The sequence below is a fragment of the Neopelma chrysocephalum genome, unplaced genomic scaffold (genome assembly GCF_003984885.1).
Source record: "Neopelma chrysocephalum unplaced genomic scaffold, ASM398488v2 Primary Assembly neopelma1_44, whole genome shotgun sequence".
In the NCBI taxonomy this organism is placed as follows: Eukaryota; Metazoa; Chordata; class Aves; order Passeriformes; family Pipridae; genus Neopelma; species Neopelma chrysocephalum.
In genome coordinates, this window is record NW_020897703.1 from 20,343,281 (window position 1) to 20,351,969 (window position 8,689).

The 8,689-nt window shown below is 43.4% G+C and overlaps 1 protein-coding gene across 4 annotated transcripts in view; it reads right to left on the reverse strand.

Annotated features, from left to right (window-relative positions):
• The window catches only part of TMEM169 (transmembrane protein 169), a 15,764-nt gene extending 7,079 nt beyond the window's left edge, over window positions 1-8,685 (reverse strand). The window contains exons 1-2 of one of the 4 annotated variants that reach the window (XM_027678904.1): window positions 8,592-8,685; window positions 7,964-8,065 (exon numbers count right to left, since the gene is read on the reverse strand). The gene's annotated coding sequence lies outside the window, so the exon portion shown is untranslated. Of the gene's footprint in view, window positions 1-5,130; window positions 5,797-5,864; window positions 6,442-7,963; window positions 8,066-8,591 lie in introns of those variants that run through there. The other 3 variants (XM_027678903.1, XM_027678905.1, XM_027678906.1) reach the window with 3 other exon arrangements.
• Between the last annotated feature and the right edge of the window lie 4 nt (window positions 8,686-8,689).

Sequence of the window (8,689 nt, forward strand, 5' to 3'; positions counted from 1 at the left end):
GGGAATGGGCAATGGGGGACAAGCCCCTAAGAAGCACTGTTCCTGTGGCTGAGTCAGAGCCCTTGGGATAAGGAAGTGAAGGAGCCCAGATTATTCTGTTTAAGGCACAAGAAGGTAAAATCTAATGTCAGTCTGTCTACATCAAAAATAAAAACATAAAGGAGATCCCTCTGATCCAGCAGGCGAGGATGCAGCAAGATAAAAAGCCACAAGATACAAATACAGGGCAGATATTAGGCAGGTGTTTTAACAAAGTGGGTAGGTGTCACTTGATATACATCACTGGATGGTTGATATACCATCACTGGGAACTTCTGAATTTGGACTGGCTATCTTGCCAGCAGTTTGGTCACCTGTACTTGACCAGAAGAGGTGTTAGTGTGGTGAAGTCCTCTGGTTTGTATTAGGGAGCAGTCAGATGGTAGATCACAAAGATCCTTCTTGATCTTATGCCTGTTTTCACATCATGTTTATTTTTTTCTCATCTGTTTCCCAATGAAGCAGCTGGAATACCCTCTTCCAGCTGGTCCAGACCTTCTGAACACAGCACTTTATAAATACCACCAGCAGCCCCACATCCTGCAGCAGTGCTGGGAGTCAAACAGACTCAAGATCCAGTCCCATGTTTCCTTGCAATATTTTCTCTGCAGCTGCAGACAATAAAAGGGCTCTTGCAGAAATCACAGTAGCGTACTTAAAAGCTTAATTTTTCTCTCTTTCTTTTCTTTATAACCTCTAAGAACAAGGCCAGCCCTCAGCACTACACAGCTGTCCACAGCACCAGTTCTTTCAGCCACACACCAAAATCTGCACCCCTTAAAAGCCTTGCTGTGGAGCTGCAGCATGACAATTGCTGAGCATCTCATATTAGTGATGTCTCCCATGTGGGAGCACAGGGACAGACAGGAATCTAATAACTGTCCATGGGAGGGAAAGGAAAGAAATGGTCACATTTCAGAGATAGCAGGGAGCAGTTTATTAGCCAAACAATTTGTTATTAATCTTCATACGAAAACAGATGGAGAACCCTGGGGAGGCAGCTCCACAAAAACACTCTGTAGAGGAATTTTTAGAAGCAGAATCTTCTGTTACTATGCAGGAAAGCTACTGCTACTTATGCTTCCCATGACAGTAATAGTCTTTGACACACAAAACAGGAGCCTAAAAGCTTGGCCTTGCACCATTTAGGTCAAAGGAAGCTTCTTCCATTGGTTTTCAGGGCTTGATCCTGCTGTTAACAGAGGAGAAATTATCCAGTTTGAATGTAGAAAGGAAGGAAGAGCCTTCCTGCAAGCTAATAAAATCCTTGATCTTAAATCCCTGCTACAGCACAAGTAACCTTTTTATGACTGCTCAGAGCAGACAGGAGAGGAAAAAATGTAGACGGTAAGCAGCAGGGAACATCAATTTTTATTTTATAGTCACATAAAATGTACAACACATAAGAAGAACTGGCACTGTATCTTCACTCACATCATGCAGGGGTTGTCTGCAGAAACAAAAAACAACCTGTGCTTTAGAACTACTGTGAGTTATGCAGGATGGGAAAAAGATAAAGGGAAATTTACCCCCGAGACACACCTCGAGAGAGAGAGCTTCCCAGCCCTGGATCTTCCTTTGCTTGCTGCTTTTACTTCATAACTGCTGCATCCCCAATCCTATCTCCACCCAAGCCTGCCCCTGATTTTCTGCATATGTGTGTATGTTTTTGAGCATGGATGTTACCCAAAAAGATCTTTTCCAATCCCTAGTAATTTTTAAAGGGGTTATCTGCTGGCAGATTGTACATATGAAAAATAGATGGTATTAGATGCATCCAGCTGTTCAGGACAGATCTGTCTGTCACCAGTCAATCGTGTTATGACAAAGTGCATTGGTCTAGAGCAGAAATGCAGCCCCAGACCCAATAAAAACATGTGCAAGACCTATGTAAGAAAACACATTTAATTCAGATCCTTATGTAGGGAAAGGGCCAAATGGTTGGGCTCCCTCAACAGCTTTGGATCTGTTTTAAATACCTAAATGATTCCACGTTGTCTTTCACATATTCATCTTCACCTGCTGAAACAGAGGATGCCTGTCTTCTCTTTATTTCACAGTGAAATAGCTCAAACTAGATTGCACAGTTACTTGAATCTAGCACATACTCAAGGCTGGGATGAATGACACACTAGAAGGTAAGGCAAGAACAGCCCCTCCCTATCAGTACTAGGGTCTGTGCAGCTTGTGGTGAGCTTGACAGGGGGATTTATCTCACAGAAAATAATGTTATTTTTAGCCAGATGGATTCCCTCATCAGGTTCACTGTGCAGCTTCTTACTAGAGGAAAGAATGTCTAAGCAAGGGAGGAAAAACTACTCCTCCTGGCAGTGGCCTGTTTTGAGGCCCATTTTGAGGCATTAAGTGTCTGTATAACAGCAAGAGGCACAAAGAGAAACATCCATCTCTGCCACCCCAGCAAGGTAAAAGAAAGCAAACGGCAAAGTTCATAGATCACACTTATCTTTCCCTCCCTGCTTAATCTATAGAGTTCAAAGCACTTTCATGTCTTGGAGAGAGAGACAAGAAAAATGACCATGCTCTGGGCGTGCATCCAAGCAGGAGCAGACTTCAAGCTGGATGGCCAAAAGCAGAGAATGGCACTGAGCACCTGAGCAGAGGGGATAACACAGTAAGATGACTCATGTCACCAAAAATTTTACGGGTGTTTGCTAATGGAGTCCCCCTCTGCTTCATGCCTTCCCCTCAGGAGCAGAGGGTGCTAAAAGCTCAAGCTAAAAGCAAAGGGAACTGTGGGGAAGTGACACAAATTCTGCAGACAAGCACCGACAGACCCAAGTTTGCCCAGTCCTTCCAATTTATCACTGGCACATGGCTCCTGCCTGTAGGCAGATGGCATTAGTGCCAACCGGCACCACACTGCTGAGCAGCTACTGGACCTCTCCTGCTGGCGCTATGAGCCAGATTCGCATTGGCCAACTCAGCTTGATGGTCAACCATCACTGAAGCTGCAGCAAGGCTAGATCTGCTTGGGTGTGGATTAAGGGCTTGCTGGCTCCTGGGGCCATGCTGGGTTGCTCAGGCCCCCTGCTCTCCCTTCCATCCTTCCATAAGACAACCAAATGCTTGCTGACAATATTCTACAGATACAGTCAAAAATACAAAAAAAAAAGTAGTGGAGAGAGGCATTCCAAAGTATCACTATATTGTTTCTGAATGACATTTTCAAAGGATTTTTTTAAAAGTCAGGGACATTTTACAGAGTATATGTTTTATGAATCAGTTCTTTTTATTTTCCTCTGCTGTTCCATAACTTTTCCAAATGTCACAGAATAATAATTGCTGTGTAGATCACTTATTACTGAAGACTGGAAGATAACATAAAAGAATAGCTGAGCATTTTTATTTTATATTAAATGAAATGCCTAATCGATTTCTTACATACCAACTTTTTTTAAATCCTCAAACTGTGCTGGTCTACCTTCTCTTAGAGCAAAAGCCTGAAGTGCTATCTTGCCTTTGTCTTCCCACTTTTTTGTCCACACTGCTAGAAGAAAGAAAAATCGAGACAAAGGACACAAAGCTTTCCAGTGCCTCCACATGGATTATATCTGTTTCTTTATTATACAATGCTAAAAATGTCAAGGAATGACATGTACACACTAGCCTTTAAAGAGAAGCAAGGCTTTCAAAGCAGCATGACTTGGAAATGGAAGTTGCTTTGAAATCTTCAAAGCAGACCAAGCATTTAGATATTAATCTTGAATAAACTCAACAGAAGTCCTTAAATCTTGTAGGGAAAAACATCTCAACCATAAAGTGGAGACACACTTTTTCTCTTCCCCCGTTCTACTCCTCAGTTCTGCATTTGCCAAAACAGGCCATCTTGCACCTCGAAACATCAGGTGCTGATTGTAATCCCTACCCAATCAACTAAATCACTGTTGGATTACACCATACCATAGGAACAGCTGAACAAAGTCACCAATTTTAGTCCAATATCCTGCCTCCACAGCAGTGCCTTTAAGCTGGGATCATGTGTAGCATCTATTTTTATTGGTATAATACCCAATTCGTCCTCATTTGGGATTGGAAGATGTACTAGGAACTTACTGCATACAAGAAACTGGAGGTGTGCCTCCTCCCCTCTAGGCATCCAAGCAGATGCCTAGAAAACAGTAACAACAGAGCAAGCATGTAGTACATGAAAATGGAGTTTTGAGCTCCTCACCTCCCTTACCAGAGTGCAGAGGAAATACCTTCTACACAGCGTACACACACACCTATGTGCAACTAAAAAACACCAGGAGTTGCTGTGCCTGAAGCCTCCAAAGCCATGAAGCACCAGTGGTGGGTGTGACGCACTTGTGCTGATGCAGGACATCTGCTACAGACTTGGCTGGCAGGTGACCTCCACCTCAGACTTCCATCACGCACTGCTCTCAAGAGGATGTTTTAATGCATGCTGACCTTTACAATAATTAAAAACAAGGACCCTTGTTGCTACCTCAGGCTCTTTTTCCTTCCTAACTACTCAGAAGATCCCTGACCGTCTCAGTCGCCTTTCTTGCCCTGCTCTGTGCTGCCAAGATCAAGCACCCCGGTGCTTTACTCAGACAAAATGAGGAGACCACACATCGAAATACTTGCAATTAGAGAGGAAGAAGTTGCAGTCATACAGCCTAATGGAGAACACAGTCAATTGTAAATCCAGTCTGGAAAGGATTATCTGAAAAATACTGAGACCAAGACACATCCTGTGGTTCTTATTTAAGCAAGATATTTGGGGGCTTCAAATCAGAACTTTCTCAGAGTAACACCTGGCTGAAGCCCAGGAGTTGCTGGAGAGCACAACTACACAGAAAGAGAACTGGAAGATTCCCCTGGGAGTGATTCAGGATTGTTTAATGCATTGCACAGTAAATATAATCTAAGGTATTTAGACAGTATCTCCAGCAGCAGGAATTACTTGGCTCAGGGGACTTGCGATTGGATACAAGTGTAGATAGAGATCCATAATGCCAGGATATTAAAAATGCTGCACTTTGAATTGCAGACAAGTGAATCATTTAGTATCATTAGTATGGTATTAGCAGGGTGTGTGATTATTTATAAAATCTGTCAACATACCTGTTTCAAACTGTTTGATGCTGATATTCTACATCTTGTACCACTATGAACTCTGCTTCGAGTGGGATGCCTTTCTTGGTATCTCCTGTATTTTTTTTAATCACTGGAATGAAATTCCTAGGGATAATGATGAAAGGCTGTAAAATCCTGATTATCTCCTAATTAGACTGAAATCCCTCAAGATACAGCTGAGAGTAAAGTACCTTTCCAGAGAGGAAGTCCCTAAAGAGATTAATTGACCAGAGAGCCTGAACATCAGCTGGGGCTGACCAGGAGGCTGTTCTGACATGGAAACCAGAGGCCACTAAACAGAAAGGCTCTCACTTGCCGGAGAGAAACGATGAAAGGAAACGCAGTCTCAGGAGAGAATGTACAGGAGGTGAAAGTATCAGGGATTTCCAAAGAGGCCTGTTGCATAATCCCACTGAAAGGTCCAGAGAGGTAAAGACACTGAAACTCACACTGGTTTTCATTTGGTCTTGGCTCAATCCAGGCATTTCTTGTAATAGGTATGGGGAAGGAATAAATTATTGTTGTTATACTTTGTGTAGTTTGGAATCCCAGGAGAAGATACGAACCTGGAGCACACATAAGAGTGGGGTCTGCAAAAGCAGAGGCTGCTGCAGTGCAACCATGTTTTTTTTGCAAAAACCCTCTGTCAGAAATGGTCTCTTGGCATTAAAATTTTGTTTCTGGCACTAAGATACTTTTCATTAAATCCCTTCTCCTCTCACCTCCTTGTCAGACTGCTGACCCCAGGGATACCTCTCCTGGGATTTGGATCCTGTGGAGGTTTCTCTCCTGTTTGGAGCCATCTGTTTTCTCACATCAGGTTGGTATTTAACAACTGTGAGACCTTCCCCCTTGCCAAAAAGGATTACAAGCTATAGGAGGGCACGGATACCCTGAAGGATAGCATTATACAAGGAATTATTAAGGCAGTACATATCAGTGCCAGGATTTTTAAAGCATGGCAGAGTTCTGGACTGGCAGATGTCATCAGCTGAATAGCTGAGCCATAGGCTGGCAAAGCACATCAGCTTTGGACAAAAGTAGCCTTTTCTGAAAATGCAGAGTTTCCTATTCATCTCAACAAATTGAACTAGTTCATTCAAAGCCAAGATACAATCTGGGAGCTGTAAAAACAGGAAATCTAGTTTTTCCTCTTCAATATATAAATAAAAAAGTAAATGTTCAAGAATGACATATGCTAATCCCACAACTCCAAAGGAGATGACAACTGGAAAAAACTACAGATTAATTCTTTTTCCTAAATGTGTCATTTTAATTTTTGAATGTTTAAAGTGACAGATATACCAAGGCAAAAAATTTCAGATAGTTAACTTCAAAAAATGAAAATTATGACTCCGAGGCTTTAAATGCAGATTTATTTTCTTCCAAATTCAAGCTGACATATACTGAAAAAATAAATAAAAAATAAGCTGTCTAATCAGACACTATTTTCTAACACATAAAAATTCAGAATCTGAACATTAAGTTTATAGAGTAACATAAGTATGTAAGAGCCTTCTGCTTACTAATTTACCGCTATGGCTGCATGTAGTGACAGACCAACATGTTTTAGTGCTACCAATAAAATTAACATTCCTTTGTGATTAAGAAAGAACAAGCATATGAGAAGATTAAAATTGATTTTAGTTAATAAGATTTTCTCCCTTTCATCTTAAATAATTTTGAATTTTAAGCCCTGGAATAAAATCGAGTCACACAAAGGTACAGTTTGAATCCTTGGTTCAAAGGCAACCCACACAACAGTGAACAGAACCCACTGCCTTGCTGAAAATGTCCGTGAGCACTGGTTACCTAAGCTCTATTCTTTGTGGATAGATTTTGTACCAGAAGGGGCTACCCTCCATTGATGGCCAAGGAATGGATGTCTCCTCTTCTTCTTCCTCTCCAGTCTGTATACCTCTCCCCTTTTACCTCCCACCCATCACTAACAGAATCTCAACAGAATCTTAACTGTTCAGCCCCTTATTTATTGTATTTCTGCATCTATTGAGAAATTCCAGAAACCAAGCAATATATCCTGATAGGGAAAAAAATCATTTAATAGTGCTTTCTAGGATGAATAGTGAAATCAAGGAGGTCACATGAGCATAGAGACTCTCTAGATTTCCTTTGGAGCCCTGCAGCTCAGTCGGGATGGCAGGCAGGTTGGAATATGAAGATCTAATTCACTAGCACAGATGAGTGCTTCTCCCTGGGATTAATTAATGATCGCTCTGATACAGCCTGCCTGAGATATGTAGGGCAGCCAGAGACAGTTAATAGGGATCTGCGAAGTCTCAGATTGTGGAAGATAATTAAAGGAGGGTAAATTTTTTTTTGCAGTGTCACTCACAGTGCTTCATGTTTTGCCTCCAGAAAGTGGAGTGCTTTAAAACATTAAAGGATTCTACAAACATTAACTCACCCAAAAAAGGCAATTTTGTCTAAAGGTTGTCTCACTGGCCTAAGCCACCATGCAGAAATCCACTTCTGTCTTGCCACCCTTTGCTGAATGAGCCTGTTAACTTCTCTATGCCTTCTCTTCCCTACACTTTAAAGGAGGATATACAGCATCTGTCAAAAAACACTGAACTTCAGGATAAAGATGTTATCCTAAAATTGTCTCAGAATTAAAGTGTTAAACCTCAGAACATGTTTTGGGAAAGTAAATAAATTTGTTTAACAAATGAGAAAACCACAACAGACTCAGTGATTCTCCCACTTTACCTATATGTGTCTTTTTTAAAAAAAAATTCTCACTGTCTTCTCATACTAGCCAGCTCTCCTAAGGCAAAAATAATGAGACAAAATTGAGACATACTTTCAAACATCTCTTCTATTGAAAAGGACAGAGGAAATGCCTGGAAAGACACTGAACATGCACACACACGCTGCTGGGCACATCAGCGCTGGTTAAAATCACCTGCAATGGACAAAGATGCTCTGTCACTTCACTGTAGGATAGAAAGGAAAATAATGTTGGCTGTTCTCTGTGTCAACTGAGCAATTAATATTGTGCTTAGTTAGGGCGATTTCTAGGGGGGGGGCACACAAAGGCATCTTAGCCCAAAATGACTATACTGGGGACATGGTAAACGCTACAGCCTCAGCCTTCAGGGCGCGGAGAGAGGACTGCCCGCCCGCGGGTCCGCGGCCGGCGCACACCAGCACCTTTCCCCGAGCCCTGTGACACCCCATGGGCATTCCCCCGGCTGGGTCTCCGCTCCCGCTGATCCTGAGGTTGCCTGCCCACGTCCATGGGGAAGGTGACCCGGAGCGGCGCAGAAAAACACGGCAACCCGACCGCGAGTGGGGGCAAGTGGGCGCTCGCTGCAGCGGAGACCCCGGGGCGCCAGCGGTGGCACCGACCCCTCCCCGGCGCTGAGCGGTGTCTCCCCCGCGGGGTTGGACCTGGGCATTCCCGACCCCGCACAGCCGCCCCCCCTTACCTGCCGCCCGCGGAGCTGCGCCGCAGGACTCCGGGCACCGCCGGCAGCGCTGGTGCCGCCGCTCCGCCGCCACCGTCCCCGGCGCTGAGCCCCGGGCG